The following is a 25,270-nucleotide window of genomic DNA, read 5'->3' on the forward strand; positions in this document are numbered from 1 at the left end:
TCTGCTCAGGATCACTCTTAGAGGTGCTCAGAGAACCATATAGATGCTGGGGTTGAACCCAGGTGGGCCATATGCAAGGAAAGTGTTCTGCCCATTGCACTATCTCCCTAGCTCCAAAATACTTTAAGATGGAAGATCTTTGAGAAATAAATCTTAGTGATGTGTTCAGATATAAATAGTGGGATAGTAGATACCATATGAAGCAGGTTGTTTTTTTTACATAGGGTGAAATACATAGCATGAGGGTAAATTATTATATAAAGAGTATTCTCAATAAAAATGGAAATTAGTTTCTGTGTCTATCCCGCTCTTTCTGACTCATTTCGCTTAACATGATACTTTCCATGTAGTACCACTTGTATGTAAATTTCATGACTTCATCTTTTCTAACAGCTACATAGTACTCCATTGTGTAAATGTACCAAAGTTTCTTTAACCAGTCACCTGTTCTCGGGCACTCAGGTTTTTTCCAGATTCTGGCTATTGTAAAGAGTGCTGCAATGAACAATCAATTGCAGATGTCACTTCCACTATACTTTTTTTTGCCTCTTTGGGATATATTCCCAGGAGTGGTATTGCTGGGTCAAATGGGAGATTGCATTCATCTGGGGAACATAAAGCAACAAAATGGGAGACTAACACCCAGGAGTGGCGAGAATAGTACCAGGAATTTTGCTCCATGACTTGGAGGCCAGCCACACGTGCTAGGGGAAAAGGAAGCTCAGATAGAGAAAGATAAAGGTAAAGGCCCTCCCGTTGTTCGTCGATTTGCTCGAGCGGACCCAGTAACGTCTCCATTGGAGACTTTGTTGTTACTGTGTTTGGCATATCGAATACGTCACAGGGAGCTTGCCAAGCTCTGCCGTGTGGGCGAGATACTCTCAGTAGCTTGCCGGGCTCTCCGAGAGGGGTGGTGGAATCGAACTCGGGGTCGGCCATGTTGGCTGCGTGCAAGGCAAACGCCCTACCGCTGTGCTATCGCTCCAGCCCGTGTTGTATGAAAGGAGAGAAGGTTAGCACTCCCCTTGACAAGGATGGAAGAGGCTTCGACCTGCAACACGCATACAGATAGAGAAGGGTGCACCAAATAAAGGGTGTTGTGAGGATCCTCCCAGGGTGGGAGAAGCATGCTGAAAGTAGACTATGACCAAACATGACTGCCAGTCAATGCCTCTCTTGCAAAACATAGGACCCAAAAGAAGAGAGAGAGAGAACAAGCGGGAATGCCCTGCCACAGAGGCAGGGTGGGATGGGGGGGAATCGGGGTTGGGAGGGATGCTGGGACCTGTGGTGGTGGAGGATGGATGCTGGTGGAGGGATGGGTACTTGATCATTGTATAACTGAAACCCAAGCACAAAAATTTGTAAGTCTATAACTGTACCTCATGGTGTTTCACTAATAATTTTTTTTTTAAAAAAATGGAAATTGGTTTGAATTCTACTTCAAGTTTATCTAATATTGTGATCGAGTATGTACTGTAACAGAACTGAGTTCAGCAGACATAATGACATTCTTAATAGGGGGTGTAGTTGCTACAGTAACCTCCCCAAAAACATTCCCTGAGTATTTATGGTGAGGGTACATTTATACAGTTCCTGTTTACAAGTGACTAATATAGAAATACTGTTTAGTTGGTGGATTATCAAAGAGAAAAAAGATAATTGTTAGAAACTGTACATTGCTTTATATTTTCAAACTCATCTAGACACTTGAGTTTCAAATTTTTTAAATTAATGACTTAGATAAGCATTATGACTACTCTCCTTCTTCAGCAAAGGAAATAAATCAAGAGATTAAGAATCCTATTTAGGGCTTTGTCCTTAGGCAGAACAATAAGTAAGCAATATATTTTTTAAGAATTTTATTCTAAAAGTATTCTCTAGTTATTAAATAATCATTTAAATTATTTTTTTTTTTGGTTTTTGAGTCACACCCAGTGATGCACGTAGGTTATTCCTGGCTGTGCACTAAGGAATTACTCCTGGCGGTGCTCGGGGACTATATGGGATGCTGGGAATTGAACCCGGGTCGGCTGTGTGCAAAGCAAACACTCACCCTCTGTGCTATGGCTCCAGCCCCTAAATAACGATTTAAAAGGATAATGCTTCTTTGTTATTCAGTCTAGCTTTTCAACTGAATTATAAGCAAATTTATTAACAATAGTTACAATAGCACTGTCCTCCCATTGTTCATTGATTTGCTCTAATGGGCACCAGTAACATCTCTATTATTAGACTTGTTACTATTTTTGGCATACCGAATATGTCATGGTAGCTTGTGAGGCTTTGCCATTTGGGCACGGAATACTCTCGGTTGCCTGCTGGGCTCTCCCAGAGGGGTGGAGAAATGGAACCGGGGTCTGCCTGGGTCAGTCACCTGCAAGGCAAACGCCCTACCCGCAGTGCTATTGCTCAAGCCCACAACACTTACAATGTAGTAAATAATATTACTTTTGTGTATTGGGTACTGGATATGTGCTGAGTACTCCGCTTCAGTAATTCCCACCCACTGCATTGCTTCCTTTTCTCACTCTCAGATCTTGCAGTAGTTGGCATTGTTGTTGTTGCCCCTGGCAGGAAAGGAACATGGTTCTGAGACGAACGTGCCCAGGCCCACCATGAAGTAACAGAGCAGAATGTGGATCCAGATCTCCTGAATCCTTTTTTTGAATACTTGATCATTTTTACCTATTCTAGCTTGCGTACTACAGGACCACTCACATGACAGAGAAATGTTGGGGTTAGAGAGTCTTGGGTTCCAACCTAGTAGTAACAGTTTGGACCAGCTGCTCTTGGATTTCAAGATACTGAATGATAATATCAACCTAGTGGCTTGGACATTATTATAAATATTCTACCTAATCTGAATCATAGTACAAAGTGAATTATCCTGTGTTAATTGTGTATAAAATTGCATGAAAGATTTGCATACAAAATTCAGTAGATTAAAAGTTAGGGTTTACTGTAAAGTTTAAGTAGTGGGTCCAGATCCCTCTCCAAATATTCTGGCAACATCACTCATGCTGTCCTTGGTGCTGGCCCATCCTGGGTGTCACCTCCTGGTCCTGTCCCACATGGTCTACTTGTCTCCAGTGTACCATAGCCAGGTCTGCACCCGTGTCACTCTCCAGCCTGTTTGTGCTTTCCTAGTTTGAAGATATGTTCCTGAATCCTTCCTGAACTATACCCCAGTGGATCTCTGATGTCTTGTCCTGGCTTTCCTTAAGTCTCCAGTCTGCCACCAAGAGCTGTGGGTAAGATTCCTATGTTCTGTACCTGTTTCTGGACCTTTCTCAACTGTACCCGAGCAGTTCCTGCTGCCTTTCCTGGTCTCCTGGACTCCCTCCAGCCACGTCTGTGGTGCATGTGGGTGAGAATTCTGTGTTCAGTGTCTGCCCCTGCCTGAATATTCCATGTGTCTGGTTGAGGGTCCTATGTGGTCCTGAAGTCTGCCTGGGTATGTGCAGGGAGAGGAGTAGGGGAGAGAGAGAGAGAGAGAGAGAGAGAGAGAGAGAGAGAGAGAGAGATACAGAGACAGAAACAGAGACATACAGAGAGACAGACAGAGACAGAGAGACAGAGAGAAATAGAGAGAATGAGAAATAAAGAGAGAGAGAACCTACATCAAAGACAATTCAGGTGGGGCTGGAGTGATAGCATAGCAGATAGGGCATTGGCCTTGCATGCAGCCGAACCAGGTTCGATTCCCAGCATCTCATATGGTCCCCCAAGCACCGCCAGGAGTAATTCCTGAGTGCATAAGTCAGGAGTAACTCCTGTGCAAGGTCGGGTGTGACCTAAAAAGAAAAAACAAGACAATTCAGGATAATAGTCTTACCTTCTATCACAACTAGTGACTCTTTCCTACGTTCTCTTTAATGCAAGGATTTATCATTTAATTTGAAGAAGATACTGGAATTAGGCCAGAATTGATATACCTGAATTAGCATCAAAAAAGAAAGAAATATGAAAGATTGTGTAGGGCACAGACTAGGGAGTAGGATTCTGGCTCAGGCTGTGAACTCTGTGTAAGTTCTTCTTTTCCCTGCCCTGACCCCATACCTGTCTAAGCAACTTGAAGATAGAATGGTAACTGTATTTCCCTATTCCCTGACCCCAACCACTCAGAAAGAGCTTGATAATATATTGTAATTATCAGGTCCTAAAGATATGCAGAAATTTGAGTTTCTATATTTAGTCTGGGTCAGGCATTTTTCTTCTGAAAATGAATGCAGAAAGATCTTTGCAGCCCAAAGTGTGGTTCACAGACAAGTAGCATTGACTATAGTTGGGAACCTGTTCAAAATACTTCCAACCTCACCAAAAACAACCCCGAGTCTGTGCTTTAAAAAGATCTCCAGGCAATTTAGAGGTACGCTAATGTTTGAGATGCACTGGACCAGATCATTTTCACAACTGCATAATAATTTAAGGACAAAATATAAACAACTCTTATAATAATACATTCTGGTAGGGTCCACTGTTTTAATCAATATTAAGTAACAAATACAAGGTCAGGACCTCAGTAAGCTGCAAAACAATAGACTGTGAAATCTTGCAAACCTCCTCCAAAATATTGGCACCCAAGAGAGAAGGACTTTATAGCTCCTGACAAAGTTAGGAGGCTGTGGACAGAACATATTGCATTTGTCAAGCTAGAAACATTAAAGAAAGTTTGTTCTTTTGTGCAATCATTTAGCAATAAGGTAAGCCTTGCCAGCTAGATTTATTGAGATATTGGATTTTATGTTTCTTGTATCGAATAATATTTTTACATTGTTTATGTCTAAATAAATCTGTCCTCTATTTTACATCACCCTGTTGTATTGCTGCTTACAGATAATGGCTTTAGGTAGCATAATTTGCTCTGCCCTTGGGACATGCCTCCATACATTAAAACCCAGTCACATGGTGACAACAACAGAGAATTTCAATGTGCTCTGAAAATTTGCACTGAAATAGTAAAGGAATAAAGCTCAGTGCTGAAGTGTGGTTTCTGACTTTGTTCTCCCTAGTCTGTGCCTGACAGATACTGATTATCAGCATAATTCAAATAGAAAGGTGATAATTTCAAAGTAAAATCTATGCCCTGAAGTGCTCAGCTACTATGCAGTCCCACGTCAGCTGTTTTGTTATGGCCTTCACTCTATACCCATCAGTACCTATCTATTTTGAATTGTTTTCATGATATATGTATATATATATATATATACACACACATACATACATATATACAAAAAATCGAATGAGTAAAAATGACAATTATGATCAGATTAGCATTTTAAAATAACTAGATTTTGCAAAGGAAATAATGATTGTGTGAGGCAAGTTAATGTAGGCTTCTCTTTGTGCTTATAAAAAGAATGGAAATGTGCTCAGGCAGGATAAAATATGTCCATTTGTGTTCAAGTCTTTATCTGTTAGTCTGCTTTATGATTTGATTTCATGTTTTCATTGTTCCAGTGCAATTTTCCAGATTGAATATTATAAGGATTATAAACCACGAAAGTCACTTTAAATTCTACTTGGAGTTAATATACCAACTGAAATTCTGGGCATTTGTCTTTTAAATTTTTTAGAGAAATTCATTGACACTTTTCCTTTCACTTATTTCTTAGAATGTATTTTGTGTAAAATTTGTCAAACACTGATGTCTAATTTGGTATGTTTTAAAATATGCCAGCCAATCCACATAATTTCATATGTCAACTGTGCTAGAGTTTCCCTTTTTTCTGCTCTAAATCCTATCCCATCTATTTAAAAAGCCATAGAGGTAGATAGAAACTTAAATCCCCAAAGCAGTGAGTAGAGGTAAGTTCTTTTTATCCTTTTTCTAAATCTCTTCTGACAGAAGGAAGATCACATCTTGCTTTTACACTCTAAAATGAAGCCACTGTTGAAAGCATTGGGGAACTAAGTGTTCGTCTTCCTGAGCACAGTTTTCAGGAGTCTGTGCTTGAAATAGGGTAAAGAGGGGAGTAATGAGTTCTCTGGTGAAATAAGAAGAGCAGGTATTAGAGCTCTTGAGTAAGTCCTTAAGACTTAGGCAAATGAGTTAATAACTTAACTGGTCTTTCACTTAGAAACTGAATTTTATCGTGAAGATCCGAGCAGCCAGAATCTCACTCAGAGACTCTGTCCTCTGTAATTCAAACAAAGGTAGCTCTCAGCAAAGGCCAGGCCAAGTATGTCTGGGAGCATCTGCCATGTTCAGGAGGGGCAATAGCTTGCCCGTGGGATAGAGATCAGTGGGAATAACTGCTTTCTGAGTAGTCGGAGAACAGACACTTTGTGGAAAGGAATTCTCTGCAGAAGAGACAAAAAATGGAGGAAAACTCCACCCTCTCAATGTCAATTTTGTGTACAATAGTGTGTGTGGCACCTTTTTGTTCTCTGGTATTTCCAAACCCTGCCACTACCCTTTCTGTTCTTGGAATTTGTCCTAAACTTAAGGAAGGAGAGTCCCCAGGAAGCAGGTGCGTCCTGCCACTATTTTAGCTAAAGGGCACTTAAATGGGTGAAAAATACTTGATCCCCTTCAGAGAAATTAAAATTAAAGAATGGTGAGGATGGTGATTAAGCTCTAATGCATTGGTTGTGTTCAAAATGACAACAAGTACATTGTTGTAGAAGCCAAAGGGCTTTGTAGCCAGTTAAAAGATCAGCCTCGGGTGATTGGAGGGCTGCATCCTTACAATTCTTTCATAATGGTTTGTTGAAAACCCAGGTGTAGTAAATTAGACACTTATTCAATCTGCATTCTGCATTTCCCAGAGCCGATCTCTTACAGAAGGCATATAGGCTACTGTTATACTCAGTTACCCTTAGTTTATTTGTGATTTTATTGGCCTTCAGTCAGTCATTGACTCCAAAATCAGCAATAGCCTTCGACCTAATGCTGACTGACTTTAGACACAATGCCTCACTGGGGATACAGGATCTGCATGCTAACATTTCTACTGGAGTCAGAATTGGTAGAAACTATACATATCAGAAACAAAGATTACAGTAACAGACTGCATCCTCATAATCCCTTAGTTTTCACTTTTAATTGTGCAACCAGATTTCTGTACAGGCTGACTGCATTCATGTCAAAGAATATGCTTCTCTGTGCCAGTGCTAGGTCAGTATGACATTAGTTTCAAATTGATAGTCCAGTTGTCTGACACATGCTAGAAGTGGCCTTTCAGTCTTTCTTGGAATCAGTCATTTCAATTTTTCTAGCCCCTCTGATTGTTTTTCACATTGGTGCTCCTAATGCTATCCAAACAAATCCCAACAGATTGCAGAATTGGAGAGGCAGTGTCTTAGATATAATTACCCAGTGTTTTCATTTAATTAAGAATTTTTATCAAAGAGATGAAAATAAGAGCTTATTCTGTACTAGTAGTAAGCATCATACTTTTGTCCTTATCTTAATCTAGTAACAGAATATAACTCTGTGGACTTTTTAAATTAAAATGAGCAATTATAAAAAATTATACCTTTATCTATATTGTTTTGCTGTAATTTCACAAAAGGTAATATTTATTATAGAAAATGTGTATGTAGTCAATCTTGGATTCATTAATGACTTTCCTGTTTTTCCACCCCAATTTCCACATGTTCGCTACACACACTTACCATCTCCACAGAACAGAATAGAGAGTTCACTCACGGCACTCTCTGCACATAGGTGTCATGGATGCTGCATGACCTGAAGGTTAAGATCTTCTTGAAATATGGGATTTTCTCTCAGCTGACTAGGCTCCCTCTTTCACTCTGTACTGCACAGTTGCCAAAGTGAAAGCAGAACTCTGGTTGAACTAACAGGAGGCAAGTGTGCAAATGAACAGAGAAATGTTCCTGTCCACAGGGGATAGGTCAGAGGTGTTCACTCTGCCAGGAGCAGCCAGCATGCAACCATTTACAGACTGACGCAGGAGGAGCCAGCTTTCCTGATTGTGAGAAAGTCCATTTAAACCAGTTGGTCTTGTTTTCGTTTTTTTAATATATAGGGACAAAATTAATATTTTTCCAAGAGCAAAATCATGTAATTCAAAATATGCCTTACATAAAATAAAAAATGCACATTAATCTAGTTATATGATTCCCTTCATATTTCATATTGTGGGAGAAAGGTTCTGCTTTCTCTAGGAATAAAAGGTGCTCAAAACAACATCTTGGTGTACTGATAGAATATTAGAACCAGGATGAAAAGGATATTATTGGCCCTATTTCCTCATTATATATTAGAAGATATTGAGTCCATAGACATGTGATTCATACTACTAACTGTTAAACAAATATTAGTTATTATTTAATGGCACACAATGAGCTTTTTAAAAAAAGCATTATTAAAGGTATATTCCATAAATTTTTTTCATTAGGTTATAGGGATGCATGGCTTAAAAAAATCTTTATTGAAGTATTGTTATTTCCAATGCTCTTAATGATGACTTTATGCATAAATCCTTTGAACATCACACCTACCACCATAGTGGTACCTCCACCAATATCCCCTAGGCCCCACCCACAGAACTGCTCCCTCCTTTCTCCCACAAAATTCAGTTTTATGGACCAACTCTCCAGTTTCACTTTTCTTTTTTGCACATATCAGAAACATCATTAAGTATCTATCTCTTCTGACTCACTTTCCTCAGCACAATACTCTGTAGCTCCATCAATGTATGGTAAATTGCATGATTTAATCCTTTCTTACAACTGCATAGTATTCTGTTGTGTCACACTTTTCCGTTAATTTATCTACAGTTTGGCAGTTGAATTATTTCTGTATTTTAGCTATTGTTCTAAGCACTATAATGGACACATGTATATGGCCTTTTGAATCATGTTTACCTGTTTGAGGATAGATGCCAAGAAATGGGATTTCTGGGTTCATGGGAATTCTATTCTTAATTTTTTTTGAGAGATTTCTATATTGTTTTCCATAGAGGTTGATGTTGGACAGCACTGGGTTGTCCTTGCTGCTCCCGAAGAGAGCTTAAGGTTTATTGAACCACTCCCACAACGGTGCAACTGAGGCACACTCAATTCCATCAGGCACTAATGATTCTATATTGCTTTACTCTTTCCCTTAAGTCATTTGTATGGTTCATTTAACAATGTCCCATTGACACAGGAAAACACAGTAAGACAGTTGTTGCTATGCTACATAATATGGGAGTTAATTGACTCTAAAATAATATTTACTCCTGGTCATCCATATTTACTTCACTTAAGTCTCAGTTGCTCTTAGTTCCTAGCACTCCAAAAGTAAGGTCCAAACAAGGTATTGGATGGACCCAGGGCAAGCTGTGAGCCACCCTGTCATCAAAATGCCAAGTCAAGTTCCATAATACTTAACTATAAATTAAGATCACAGTCATTGAAAAACTCTGTCATTACCCCAAAAGAGGTACTGAATAAGGACTCTGCTGGGGTTAGGATAGACTAATCTGGCCTGAGGACTGTGGTCTGGAATATATAGTGAGATGTTGCCAGAAAGAGCCAACCTTTAAGCTTACTATATCTTTTACTATAGTCATACAAAATGACATTGCTAGAAATATTATAAGAAGTAAATTTAAATAACTGTTTAAATGGATTACTAGCTGAAGAAAGGAGAAAGCAACACACCCTGGAGGGAATCCCAGCCTTGAGTGGAATCTCCTACTAATCTTGAGTAATCTCCTTAGATGAGATTTTTGTCCCTGAGTTAATCTCCTGAAGAGTGGCCTTTACCTCTCTTTGTTTTTATGGTAATGTTCAACCCCACTGTTGTATCCCCCACCCTACATGATTCCTATGTAACTATGCTATAAGGGGTAGAACAGAACAGAACAGAACAGAACAGAACAGAACAGAACAGAACAGAACAGAACAGGACAGAAGAATGGAACAGAAGAAAAGAACAGAATGGAACGGAACAGAATGGAACAGTAGAACCAGACTAGATGCTGGGGTAGAAAAACAGAACTACTCTGGAATGAGACTCCAGGACTGAACTCTGAGAAGGAGATGCTGAGAAGAAGATTTTGGGAAGGAGACGAAGACTAGATGCTGAGGACAAAAATGTTGAGGACTTGAGTACAAGATGTTGAAGACGAGTAGGACAACTGAGACTTTGGAGACTTTGAGGTCTGTGGGAAACTAGGATGATGGAACTATGAGGACAACGATACAGCCAAAATGACTATGACTGCTGTAAAGGGAGAGATCAGATGATGTAGGGGAGGAGAGAGACGTTACTGGGGCCTGCTCGAGGCAATTGATGAACAACAGGATGACAGTGATACAGTGATATCATAGGTGATGATAAAGATTTTTCATATGCTTATTAACCATATGCATTCTTCTTCAGTGAAGTGTCTGTTCATCTCCTCTTTCTAATTTTATCGTTTTTATAGCACAGCATTAGTGTTGGAGCGATAGCACAGCGGTAGGGCGTTTGCCTTGCACACAGCCAACATGGCCGACCCAAGTTCGATTCCTCCGCCCCTCTCGGTGAGCCCAGCAAGCTACCGAGAGTATCTCGCCCGCACGGCAGAGCCTGGCAAGCCACCCGTGATGTACACAGTAACAACAAAATCTCCAATGGAGACGTTACTGGGCCCACTCGAGCAAATTGATGAACAACGGAGGGCCTTTACCTTTACCTTATAGCACAGCGTTAGGGCACTTGCCTTGCAAGCAGCCAGCCCGGCCGAGCTGGATTTGATTGCTCCGCCCCTCTCAGAGAGCCCGGCAAGCTACTGAGAGTATCTCGCCCACATGCCAAAGTCTGGCAAGCAAACTGTGATGTATTCAATATGTCAAACACAGTAACAAGTCTCAAAATGGAGATGTTACTGGGTCTGCTCTAGCAAATTGGTGAAAAACAGGAGGTCAGTGTTTGTTTATTTATTTATTTATTAGTAGCAATCATTGACATTGTATGAAACATGTAGGAAACATTTAAACAAAGTTAGAAAAATAGAACAACATCAGTACACACAAATAAAAGTCATTCCTACTAAGGTAAAATGTCCACACGTAATAGAACAGTGTGGACAACTTGATAGAATCAGAGTTGTTTGGTAGCCAGGATCAGAGAAAAAAGGTAGGTCAGTTACTGAGGTGATTCAGTTAGGTCTTTGTTTTGGAGTTTTGGTTACTATGTATTTATTTGTTTATTTCTACAGTATCTATTCTTTGGTGTTGCCATCAAATCACCAAAACAATTTTTTTGTTTAGGTTGTAAACTCACTTGGCATAAATTCAGCCATTTTAAGAGCATCCCACTATGGGGTCATTGAGACATTTCCACATGGTTTTCCATAGAGGGTATGAGATGACATTTCCACCGACAGTGAATGAGGATTCCTTTCTCACCACAGCCCTGCCAAAGGCTACTTGAGACTCACAAGGACTCCAGAACTTGCCCAATATCATGGAGCAAGTAAATGGCAGTCAGAATTTCAACAAGACTCAATTATTGCATGATATAAACTGTATGCATTAACATTTTGTGTCATTACTGGTTTATTATTTGTTTTATAGTGGCTAATATATTTTGCTTTCCTTCATGTGTTGAGGGAAGTTACCCGGGAAAGAGCTGCATGTCTGACTAATGACAGGTCATAATATTTAATAATTTTTTTATCGCGCCAAACCACGTTGGTGAATAAGCTCGAGAGTTTCCGAAGACAGGCATCTTTTTGTGGCTTTCTTTCTCAGCATTCCTCACACAACCATGGAGGTGCTGAATCAGTCGATTGTATTCCTTGTCAATGTTGTCAACGACAGCATCTTCCCATATTGCCGCAATAGTGCCAAAGAGCTCCCAGTTGGTGGTCATTCTGGGAGTTTTCTTCTTAAACTTTGCAACCCTTTCTTCCCACTCTGCGAAGTAGAATTCTGCATAAAGGAGACGGTGGTCTGATCCCATTTGGAATTTTAGGACAACAGCAACATCAGTCAGGCAAAACCATCGATTGAATATGATGTGATCAATTTCATTGTGGAACTGTCCACTGGGCGACTCCCATGTCTAAAGTTTAGATTTGGCCTTCTGGAACTATGAGTTACCATGGATGGTCTTGGTTAACATGATGAACTCAGACCTTGTTCTTTCCATTCTAGGCCATGGGTCCCAATGTGGATTTCTTTGGGCTAACTTCTCATCCTATCTTGGCATTAAAATCACCAACAATGACCTTGCAGAAGGTATGGTATTCTTTATAGAACTTCTCCAGCTCCATGTAGAACTGCTCAATTTCTTCTTCATTGTAGTTGATGTTGGTATGTAGACAACGAAGATAGAAACTGCCAGCAAGGAGCCACATATATTCAAACATAAGCATCCGATTCGGGTTGCTAGGCATTCAAATGAATCAATGCTCATGGATAAGTTCATGTTGACGGGGACACTGACACCATTGATGCTTCTACTATCACATGTTCCAAGGAACTGTTCTCCAGTGTCAAAAACGGCATGATGTGATCTATGCCTGCCTTGTAGTCTGGGTCAATCCAATGACCTCATACTTGGTTTTCTGAGCTTGCACCATTAGGGCCTCAATGGATACTTCCAATACCAGTGAACATGCATTGGAAGTGCTGATAGATTCAATCAGGTAACCGCCCTGCAACAGGGCCCCTTTCTGGGCCTGCGCAGCTTAACTAGATCCCCTGAAAACAGCCGGTTTTCATCCTTGGTCTGCGCAGGACGGGAAACGCAAAAGCACACCTAGCTTTCTTATTGAAGAGGCTATCCCAGAAGACACCAACAGTATTGGAGTGCAAGACAATTTCTCTGACAAGGAATTTAGAAGGGAGCTACTGATATGCTTAGGGAGCTAAAAGAAACAATGGAAAGCAATGCCAATAAAAGACAAGAGGATTTGAAGGTTGAAATGGGTAAAATGCAAACGGAAATGTCAGACCTGAAAAACCTGGTAGGCAAATTGAAAAACTCAGTGGAAGGCCTCAGCAGCAGAGTAACAGCTGCTGAGGACAGAATCAGTGAGCTCGAAGATGAAGTCCAGAGACTCTCCAGAAAAGAGCATAAAATGGAAAAGAGACTCACAATTTGGGAACAGATGGCAAGAGAAGATCGTGATGAAGCCAAGAGGGGTAACATAAGAATTATTGAGGGACAGGAAGAAAACCCTGATGAAGAAGAAACTGTCAAAGACATCATTGCTACAACGTTTCTAGAGCTAAAGAAAACATGTGACCACATTCAGGAGGCCCGAAGGGTACCAGCTAGAAGAAATTCAAAGAAATTCGAATAAAAATATTCCAAGACACATCCTGATCAAAATGACCAAAACCTTAGATAGAGACAAAATTCTGAAAGCAGCAAGATCAAAGAAAGAAATTTCCTATAAAGGAGCATCCATAAGATTCACAGCTGATTTGTCTGATGAAACTCTCAAGGCCCGAAAACAGCGGTGGGATATAGTGAAAAAATTCAATGAAATAAAAGCTTCACCAAAAATACTTTGCCCAGTGAGACTCTATTCATAACAGAAGGACAACACACAGTTTCACAGACAAACAACAGCACAGGAACTTCATAGACTCAAACTGATGATTACAAGAACAACTAAATAGGCTACTTTAAGACAAGACAGGCCCCTCGAATACACCAAATTTCAACAGAAAAATTGGACAAAACCCCATAACAGTAATCTCTCTCAACGTCAATGGGCTAAATGCACCAATTAAAAGACACCGAGTGGCAGGATGGATTAGAAAATTGAAACCAACATTCTGCTGCCTGCAAGAGACACATCTCAATAGTCAAAGCAAACACAGCATGAGAGTCAAAGGCTGTAAAACAATCCTACAGGCAAACAGCTCACATAAAAAAGCTGGGGTGGCCATCCTAATATCAGACCACATTGATTTCAGAGTGAAGAAGGTCACAAGAGACACTGAAGGCCATTTCTTATTGATCAAGGGATCTGTAAAACAGGAAGAACTTACAATACTAAATGTATATTCACCTAATGAGGGACAAGCAAATTACTTAAAACAACTATTCACATACTTGGAGAAAGACATTGATAGCAACACAATACTAGTGGGAGACTTCAACACCACTTTATCACCTCTTGATAGATCAAACAGACTCAAGCTTAGCAAGGATATACTTTATCTGAGGGAAACAATGGGAGAAAGGGACTTAATAGATATATACAGGACACTGCATCCTCAAAAAGCTAAATACACATTCTTCTCAAGCGAGCATGGAACATTCTCCAAAATAGACCACATGATAAGCCAGAAAACATAACTCCATAAAATTAAGAAGATAGAGAATGTATCAACAATCTTCTCAGACCATCACTTAATCACTTAACTTCCCGTTAGTCGTCCATTTGCTCGAGCGGGCGCCAGTAACGTCTCCATTTGTCCCTGTCGCGTGCTGGTGTAGCCCAATGGCATCTGTTCGCTCTGGGAACATGAAGAGCCTCAAACCGATCATTCATGATCTTGATGAAGAAGTCTGACCATCTGGTAGGTGGGCGGCCATGCGATCTTTTGACATCCCATGGAATCCAGTCGGTAACAGCTCTAGTCCAGCAGTCGTCTTTAAATCTCATTACGTGACCAGCCCATTTGATTTTTGACACCTTGGCAAACAAGACAGCATCCCTGATTCTTGATCATCAACGGATGTCGGAACTCCGGATTCTTTCTCTCATTTAAGTGAAACGTGATATTCCAAGCATAGCTCTTTCAATTCCTCTTTGGGAGACCCAAATAGCATTCTCATCCTGTTTAGGTAGGGCCCAGGTGTCTGAGGCGTATGTTAATGCAGGAAGAACAGTGGAATCAAAGACATGTGCCCTGAGCCGGAAGTTCTTCGTCCTCTTAGTTATTTCTTCGACGTTCTTGAAGGCGTCCCAAGCCACTCTCTTCCTCCTGCGCAGCTCGGCTGCCAGGTCATTTGTCATGTTGACTTCTCGACCTAGGTACACATAGCTGTTGCATTTGGAGATGGTCGTTTCGTTGAGAGCGAATGGGGCGTCAGGAACGAGGCTATTTCTCATAAAAATTGTCTTCATAAGATTCAGCTGTAGTCCTACATTTCCACACTCACGGTCAAAGTCGGCCAGCATTTGTGCCGCTTGGCTGATGTTTGGTGTTATTAAAACAATGTCATCAGCAAAGCGGAGGTGGTGTAGTTGCCGACCATCTATCTTCACTCCCATTCCTTCCCATTCCAGTCGTCGCATGATGTTCTCGAGGGTGGCACTGAAGAGTTTCGGTGAAATGGTATCACCCTGCCGAACCCCTCTCTTGACATCATTGATTGCTACTTTGTAGAATGGTGAGATCCTGGTAGTGAATCCGCAATACAGCTCATGGAGGATCTTGATGTATTGGGCTTGAATGTCCTGATTGGCTAGGGCTTCAATGACCACTTCCATCTCAACAGAATCAAAGGCCTTCTTTAAATCAATGAACATTAAACAGAGCGGCATCTTGAACTCCCAAGAAACCTCAATGAGTTTGGTTATCGTGTGGATATGGTTGATGGTGCTGAATCCTTTGCGGAACCCAGATTGCTCGCATGGTTGTTCTTCATCTAGTGTTCTGCCAATTCTATTTAGGATGACTCGAGTGAACAATTTGTAGATGACAGACAATAGGCAGATCGGGCGATAGTTGCCAATGACATGGATGTCTCCCTTCTTGAACAGTAGTACGGTCCTGCTGGTTTTCCATTGGGACGGAACCTTGCATTCAGACAGGTAGCATGTGAAGAGCCGAGCCAGTGTATTGATGAGTAATGACGGCAGGTTCTTCAGGTGTTCAGGTCTGACCTTGTCTGGGCCGAGTGCTGTTCGTTTCTTTACCGACAAAATGGCGTGTGGGATTTCGGAAGGGAGAACGTTGGGAACGACATATCCATCCTGTGGAATTTGGTATGTCAGCAAGCGGACATGGCTATCAAAGAGATTTGAGTAGAAGTCATGGATAATCTTCTCCATTGCCTTTCTGGAGGATGTGATGGATCCATCAGGACGTCGGAGGGCAGTCTTCTTGGTCTTGTAGTTGGCGAAGGACAGACGGGCCTTACAAATACTTTTTCCGGCTTTGGCCGCATCTACCAGCACTTCTGCTCTTCTCTCTTTGAGGTCTTCTATGATCGCATCTCTGCACTGCTTTGCAAGCTCAGACATTAGCTTGAGGTTGCCTGAGGCATGCGCCAAACCACGCTGGCGAATAAGCTCAAGAGTTTTCGAAGACAGGCATTTTTTTGTGGCTATCTCTCTCTTGGCGTTCCTCGCACATTCATGGAGGTGCTGTCCTAGTCGATCGTATTCTTCATCAATCTTGTCAACAATGGCATCTTCCCATGTTGCCGCAATAGTGCCAAAGAGCTCCCAGTTGGTGGTCATTCTGGGAGTTCTCTTTTTAAACTTTGAAGCCCTTTCTCCCCGCTCTGTGAAGTAGAATTTTGCATGAAGTAGACGTTGGTCCGATCCCATTCGGAATTTTAGGACAACAGCGACATTGGTCAGGCAAAACCGTCGATTGAATATGATGTGGTCTATTTCATTGTGGAATCGTCCACCGGGAGACTCCCATGTCCAATGTTTAGATTCTGCCTTCTGGAACTGAGTTATAATGGATGGTCTTGGTCGACATGATGAATTCAGACAGTCTCTCACCCTGTTCGTTCCATTCTAGGCCATGGTTCCCGATGTGAAGTTCTTCAGCTGATCTTCTCGGTCCTATCTTGGCATTAAAATCACTCACAATGTTCTTGTAGAAGCTGTGGTCTTCTTTATAGAACTTCTCCAGCTCCATGTAGAACTTCTCGATTTCTCTTTCATCATAATGAGATGTTGGTGCGTAGACAACGAAGATAGAAACTGCTGGCAGTGACCTACATCTATTCAAATGTAAACGTCTGATTCGGGTTGTTAGGCATTCGAATGAATCAATGCTCGTGGCCAAGTTTGTGTTGACAAGGACACCGACGCCTCTGACACCTCTTTTATCGCATGTTCCGAGGAAAAATTCTTCTCCAGTGTTGAAAACGGCATAGTGAGATTCATGCCTTTTGTCTCGGTCAGACCAATGATGTCATACTTGATCATTTGCACTTGTACCATCAGGTCCTCGATGGATGCATCTGATGCTAGCGTGCGTGCATTGAAAGTACAGATGATCATTTTTGTCTTCCTTCATTGTGGCAGCCTAGTTCAGCCTTGAGATTTTATCGGCCTCTCCTTTCTCATCCTTCTCAGTGCTGCCATGTCGGTGAAGCCTTCAGGGTCAGGTGAATGAGACCAGTTGTAGTTACTGGTTTTGGCATATTGAGTACACAACGGATAGCTTGCCAGGCTCTTCCTTGCGGGCGGAATACTCTCGGTAGCTTGCCAGTCTTTCCGAGAGGGATATAGGCTTTTTTGGCGACCTCTTATCACCCTGGTAGGTGTTACCATATTTGAACCCTATCAAATATGGTACGACAATTCCGGAAAATGGGTATTTAGTGTTTTATGATGTGTCACGCAGCCGCTTTGCACCGCGCGGGTCCGAAAAGAATCCTGGAGTGTGGTGGTGACTGGGTAGTGGAAGTAGTGCCGGTAGTGTCTGCCAGTTGGGTATTTATATGGTCCCGGTAGGGGTAGGGTGGGTCTTCTGTGCGCAATCCGATCCCTGGCTGGTTGGTGGAAAGTGGAACGCTCTGAGACCTTGGACTTCAGGCTCGGCGGACCCAGGGACAGAGATCCTCTGCTTGCTTCCACCAACCACAGCTGCCACCACACTCCAGGATGCTTTCCGGACCTGTGTGGCAGCTCCGGCTGAGACTCACGCACGACTGAAGACCCACAGAACAAGATAAGCGGAACTCTCTGAGACCTTGGACTATAGGCTCAGCGGACCCAGAGACAGAGATCCTCTGCTTGCTTCCACCAACCACAGGTGACAAAGGGATTCTAATCAGGAGCCCCACCCTACCCTGCCCTCAGACCATAATGCACTGAAATTAAAAGTAAATCACACACACAAACAGAAAACTAAATCAAACACCTGGAAATTAAAAAGTGCACTATTGGACAATGGGTGGCTTAGAAAGGAAATCAAAGAGGAAATCAAAAGATTCCTAGCAACAAATGAAAATGAGGACACAAGTTACCAAAACTTATGGGACACAGCAAAAGCTGTATTAAGAGGAAAGTTTATAGCCTACAAGCATTCCTCAGGAAGGAGGAGCGAGCCCACATAAGTAACCTAACCTCACAGCTTAAGATCTTGCAGAAGGACCAACAAAAGGAGCCCAACCTGAACAGGAGGAAGGAAATAATAAAACTCAGAGCAGATATTAACGAGATGGAAACCCAAAAAACAATCTGAATGATCAATGAAACCAAGAGCTGGTTCCTCGAGAAAATAAACAAGATCGATAACCCTCTAGCCAAAACTCAAAAAGAAAGGGAGAGAGAAAACCCTTATAAACCAAATCAGAAATGAAATGGGGGTCATTAAAACAGAAACTACATAAATTCAAAGGATCCTCAGGGAGTACTTTGAGAAGCTTTATGCCACGGAAAATAAAAACCTCGAGGAAATGGATAAATTCATATATTTCTATAGACTCTCAAGGCTGAACCAAGAAGACATGCAATACCTGAACAGACCTATCACCATTAAGAAAAATGAAATGGTAGTAAAAAGTCTCCCCAAGCACAAAAGTTCTGGCCCAGATGGATTCACTAGTGAATTCTTCCAAATCTTTAAAGAGGACTTACTCCCAATACTCTTTAAGCTTTTCCTCTAAATTGAAATATCAAAAACTCTTCCGAACAGCTTCTACGAAGCAAATATCACCTTTCACCAAAAGCAGACAGAGATACCACAAAGAAAGAGAATTACAGGACTATATCCCTGATGAACACAAACGCAAAGATCCTCAACAAATTATTAGCAAATAGAATCCAACGACTCATCAAATGATCATACACCACGACCACGTAGGATTCATCCCAGGGCTGCAAGAATGGTTTAACATTGGGAAATCAAGCAAAATAATCCATCATATAAATGAAAGAAAAGAAAAAAGCATATGATCATATCAATAGATGCAGAGAAAGCATTTGACAAGATCCAGCACCCCTTTATGAAGCAAACCCTTGCCAAAATGGGTATAGAGGGCTCTTTCCTCAATATAGTTAAAGCCATCTACGACAAGCCTACAGTAAGCATCTTCCTCAATGGGGAAAAACTGAGAAACTTCCCTCTAAGTTTAGGCATGAGATAAGGATGCCCTCTCTCTCCACTGCTGTTCAATATATTACTGGAAGTATTTGCAATAGCAATTAGGCAAGAAAAAGATATCAAGGGCATTCAGGTAGGAAAGGAAGAAATCAAGTTCTCACTATTCGCAGATGACATGATACTATACTTAAATAACCCTATAACCTCTACCAAGAAAATCCTAGAAACAATAGACTTCTATAGTAAAGTTGCAGGCTATAAAATCAATACCCAAAAGTCTATGGCTTTCCTATACACAAACAGTGAGAGAGAAGAAAGTGGCATGAAAAAAAATCCCGTTCACAATTGTACCCCAGAAAAATCAAGTAGCTAGGAATCACCTTAACTAAGGAAGTAAAGGACCTGTATAAAGAAATCTACAAAACGCTACTTCAGGAAATAAAAGAGAACACGAGAAAATGGAAAGATATCCCCTGCTCGTGGATCGGGAGAATTAACATAGTCAAAATGGCAATTCTTCCCAAAGCATTGTACAAATTCAATGTGATCCCTAAAATGATACCTATGACATTATTCAAAAAAATGGAGCAAACACTCCTGAAATTCATATGGAACAATAAGCCCCCACGAATAGCTAAAACAATTCTCAGGAAAAAGAAAACGGAAGGAATCAACATCTCTAACTTAAAACTCTACTACAAAGAAGTAATAAATAAAACAGCATGATACTGGAACAAAGGCAGAGCTGCAGATCAATGGAACAGGGTTGAATATACTGACATCTCCCCTCAAACATATGATCATGTAATCTTTGATAAAGGAGCTAGATATGTGAAATGGAGTAAGGAAATCCTCTTTAACAAATTGTGCTGGCAAAACTGGATAGCTACATGCAAAAAAAGTGGGCTCAGATACCTGCTTAACACCATGTACGAAAGTAAGATCAAAATGGATTAAAGACCTCAACATCAGACTGGAATCCATAAAGTACATTGAAGATCAAGTTGGTAAAACCCTCCATGATATTGAAACTAATGGTATCTTCAAAGATGTCACGCCACTGGCCGAGCAGTATAAACAGAGATAGACAAATGGGACTATCTAAAACTAAACTTCTGCACCTCAAAAGAAACAATACCAAAATACAAAGACAGTCTACAGAATTGGGAAGGATATTCGCCCAATACACATCTGACAAGGGGTTGATATCAAGGATATATAAAGTACTGGTTGAACTCCACAAGAAGAAAACATCCAATCCCATAAAAAATGGGGCAACAAAATGAACAAAAACTTACTCAAAGAAGAAATCCGAATGTCAAAAAGGCACAATAGAAAATGCTCTACATCATTAATCATCAGGGAGATGCGGACCAATACCACAATGAGATATCATCTCACACCACAGAGACTGGCTCAGATCACAAGAACAAAAGCAACTGATTCTGGCGCAGGTGTGGCAAGAAAGGGACTCTTATTCACTGCTGGTGGGAATGCCGATTGGTTCAACCCTTTTGGAAAACAGTATGGATGATTCTCTGAAAATTAGAAATTGAGCTCCCATTTGACCCAGCAATACCACTCCTGGGAATATATCCCAGAGAGACAAAAAAAAGTATACTCAAAGTGACATCTGCACTTGTTTGTTCATTGCAGCACTCTTTACAATAGCCAGAATCTGGAAAACACCTGAGTGTCCGAGAACAGATGACTGGTTAAAGAGACTTTGGTATATCTACACAATGGCATACTCTGTTACTGTTAGAAAAGATGAAGTCATGAAATATACATACAAGTGGTACTACATGGAAAGTATCATGCTAAGCGAAATGAGTGAGAAAGAGGATAGACATAGAAAGATTGCATTCATCTGGGGAATATAAAGTAACAAAATAGGAGACTAACACTCAAGAATAGCCAAGATTAGTACCAAGAGGTTTGATCCATGGCTTGGAGGCCAGTCACACATGCTAGGGGAAAAGGCAGCTCAGATAGAGAAGGGAGCACCAAGTAAAGGGTGTTGGGAGGATCCTCCCAGGATGGGAGAAGCATGCTGAAAGTAGTCTATAGACCAAACATGATTGCCACTCAATGCCTCTTTTTCAAACCACAACAGCCAAACGGAGAGAAAGAACAAAAGTGAATCCCCTGCCACAGAGGCAGGATAGGATGTGGGGAATGGGGTGTGGGAGAGATACTGGGATCCGTGGTGGTGGAAAATGGGCACTGTTGGAGCGATGAGTATTTGATCATTGTATAATTGAAACCCAAGCACAAATATTTGTAAGTCTACAACTGTACCTCACGGTGTTTCTCTAATAAAAATTTTTTAAAAAGAGAAAGTACCAAATGCCATGTGCATAATTATGAGATGAAAAATTGCACAAAAAATTTTAATATCAAATATTTGACTTAATCACTTGGCTTCCCGTTAATCGTTGATTTGCTTGAGCGGGCGCCAGTAACGTCTCCATTTGTCCCTGTCACGTGCTAGTGTAGCCCAATGGCATCTGTTTGCTCAAGGAACACGAAGACCCTCAAACTTATTGTTCATGATCTTGATGAAGAAGTCTGACCATCTGGTAGGTGGGCGGCCACGCGGTCTTTTGACATCCCGTGGAATCCAGTCGGTAACAGCTCTAGTCCAGCGGTCGTCTTTAAGTCTCATTTCGTGACCAGCCTATCTGATTTTTGACACCTTGGCAAACGAGACAGCGTCCCTGATTCTTGATCGTCGATGGAGGTTGGAACTCCAGATTCTTTCTCTCATTTGAGTAAAACATGATATTGCAAGCATAGCTCTTTCAATTCCTCTTGGGAGACCCGAATAGCATTCTCATCCTGTTTGCGTAGGGCCCAGGTCTCTGAGGCATATGTTAATTCAGGAAGAACAGTGGAATCAAAGAGATGTGCCCGGAGTTGGAGTTTCTTCATCCTCTTAGCTATTTCTTCAACGCTCTTGAAGGCATTCCAAGCAGCTCTCTTCCTCCTACGCAGCTCGGCTGCCAGGTCATTTGTCATGTTGACTTCTCGACCTAGGTACACATAGCTGTTGCACTCGGAGATGGTCGTTCTGTTGAGAGCGAATGGGGCATCAGGAACGAGGCTGTTTCTCATAAACTTTGTCTTCATAAGATTCAGCTGTAGTCCAACCTTCCCACACTCATGGTCGAAGTCGGCCAGCATTTGTGCTGCCTGGCTTATGTTTGGTGTTATTAAAACAATGTCATCAGCAAAGCAGAGGTGGTGTAGTTGCCGACCATCTATCTTCACTCCCATTCCTTCCCATTCCAGTCATTGCATGATGTTCTCGAGGGTGACACTGAAGAGTTTCGGTGAAATGGTATCACTCTGCCGAACCCCTCTCTTGACATCAATGATTACTACTTTGTAGAATGGTGAGATCCTGGTAGTTAATCCGTAATACAGCTCATGAAGGATCTTGATGTATTGAGCTTGAATGCCCTGATTGACTAGGGCTTCAATGACCACTTCCGTCTCAAGAGAATCAAAGACCTTCTTTAAATCAATGAACATTAGACAGAGTGGCATCCTGAACTCCCAAGAAACCTCAATGAGCCTGGTTATCGTGTGGATATTGTCGATGATGTTGAATCCTTTGCAGAACCCGGCTTGCTTGCATGGTTGTCCTTCATCTAGTGTTCTGCCAATTCTATTTAGGATGACTCGAGTGAACAACTTGTAGATGACAGACAATAGGCAGATCGGGCGATAGTTGCCAATGTCATGGATGCCTCCCGTCTTGAGCAGTAGTACAGTCCTGCTTGTTTCCATTGGGACAGAACCTTGCATTCAGACACGTAGTGTGTGAAGAGCCGAGTCAGTGTATTGATGAGTACTGACGGCAGGTTCTTCAGGTATTCAGGTCTGACCTTGTCTGGGCTGTGTGATGTCCATTTCTTTACTGACGAAATGGCATGTTGGATTTCAGAAGGTTGAACATTGAGAACGACATATCCATCCTGTGGGATTTGGTATGTCGGCCAGTGGACATGGCTATTGAAGAGATTTGAGTAGAAGTCATGGAAAATCTCTATTGCCGTTCTGGCGGATGTGATAGATCCATCAGGACGTCGGAGGGCAGTCATCTTGGTCTTGTAGTTGGCGAAGGACAGGCGGGCATTACTAATACTTTTCCTGGCTTTTGCTGTATCTACCAGTACTTCTGCTCTTCTCTCTTTGAGGTCCTCCTTGATAGCATCTCTGCACTGCTTTGCGAGCTCAGACGGTCCCTTGCGGTTGCCTGAGGCATGTGCCAAACCACGTTGGCGAATAAGCTCAAGAGTATTCGAAGACAGGTGTTTTTTGGGGGCTATCTCTCTCTTGACGTTCCTCGCACTATCATGGAGGTGCTGAACCAGTCGATCATATTCCTCATCAATGTTGTCAACAACGGCATCTTCCCATGTTTTCGCAATAGTGCCAAAGAGCTCCCAGTTGGTGGTCATTCTGGGAGTTCTCTTTTTAAACTTTGCAGCCCTTTCTCCCCACTCTGTGAAGTAGAATTATGCAGGAAGGAGACGGTGGTCCGATACCGTTAGGAATTTTGGGACAACAGCAACATCAGTCAGGGAAAACCGTCGATTGTATATGATTTGGTCTATTTCATTGTGGAATCGTCCGCCAGGTGACTCCCATGTCCAACGTTTAAATTCTGCCTTCTGGAACTGTGAGTTACCATGGATGTTCTTGGTCGACATGATGAACTCAGACAATCTCTCACCCTGTTCATTCCATTCTAGGCCATGGGTCCCGATGTAGAGTTCTTTGGCTAATCTTCTCGGTCCTATCTTGGCATTAAAATTACCGACAATGATCTTGTAGAAGGTGTGGTCTTCTTTATAGAAATTCTCCAGCTCCATGCAGCACTTCTCAATTTCTCCTTCATCATAATTAGATGTTGGTGTGTAGACAATGAAGATAGAAACTGCCGGCAGTGAGCCACATCTATTCAAATGTAAATGTCTGATTCGGGTTGGTAGGCATTTGAATGAATCAATGCTCATGGCCAAGTTTGTGTTGACAAGGACACCAACGCCTCTGACACCTTTTTTTATCACATGTTCCGAGAATCAATTCTTCTCCAGTGTCGAAAACAGCATGATGAGTTTGGTGCCTTCTTGTTTCGGTCAGACCAATGTTGTCGTACTTTATCTTTCGTGCTTGTACCATCAGGTCCTCGATGGATGCATCTGATGCTAGCATGCGTGCATTGAAAGTACAGACGATCATTTTTGTCTTCCTTCGTTGTGGCAGCCTAGTTCACCCTTGAGATTTTATCGGCCTCTTCTTTTTCATCCTTCTTAATGCTGCCATGTTGGTGAAGCTTTCAGGGTCAGGTGAATAAGACCCATTGTAATTACTGGTTTTGGCATATCGAATACACAACGGAGAGCTTTCCAGGATCTGCCATGCGGGCGGAATACTCTCAGTAGCTTGCCAGGCTTTCCGAGAGGGATACACGCTTTTGGGGCGGCCTCTAATCACCCTTGTAGGTGTTACCATATTTCAACTCGATCAAATGTGGTACGGCACTTCCGGAAGTTGGGTATTTAGTGTCTTATAATGTGTCGCTGAGCATGTCCAGATAGCGTCCTGGAGTGTTGCGACGGCTGGGTAGTGGAGGTAGTGTCGGTAGTGGAGGTCTGCCAGTGAGGTATTTATCTGGTCTCAGTAGCGGTAGGGTGGGTCTTCTGTGCGCAATCTAATCAAATATTTATTAAGCCTAAATATCATAATGAAAAAAAGAAAGTGCAGATAGTTACTTTAGTTCTTCGTTTTGGCAGCCAAGTTCGACCCTTAGATGTTAGCATCCTCTCCTTTTTCGTCCTTCTTGATGCTGCCATATTGGGGGCTCTTCCAGAGTCAGGGATATGAGGACCATTTTGGTTTTGTGAGCCTCAGACAATCACAAGGTAATGTCCCAGATCACAAAGGTGTGCAGAGACGCGATAAAGAAAGACCTCAAAGAAAGAAGAGCAGCAGTGTTGGCTGATAAGGCAGAAGCCAGGAAAGTATTCGCAACACCTGCCTGTCATTC

At 41.8% G+C, this 25,270-nt stretch overlaps 1 pseudogene; it reads left to right on the forward strand.

The window, feature by feature from the left end:
* The first annotated feature begins 990 nt into the window (after nucleotides 1–990).
* LOC130015818 (uncharacterized) lies at nucleotides 991–1,101 on the forward strand (annotated as a pseudogene).
* Nucleotides 1,102–25,270: the final 24,169 nt, after the last annotated feature.

The sequence above is a fragment of the Sorex fumeus genome, unplaced genomic scaffold, assembly GCF_029834395.1.
Source record: "Sorex fumeus unplaced genomic scaffold, SorFum_2.1 ptg000131l, whole genome shotgun sequence".
In the NCBI taxonomy this organism is placed as follows: Eukaryota; Metazoa; Chordata; class Mammalia; order Eulipotyphla; family Soricidae; genus Sorex; species Sorex fumeus.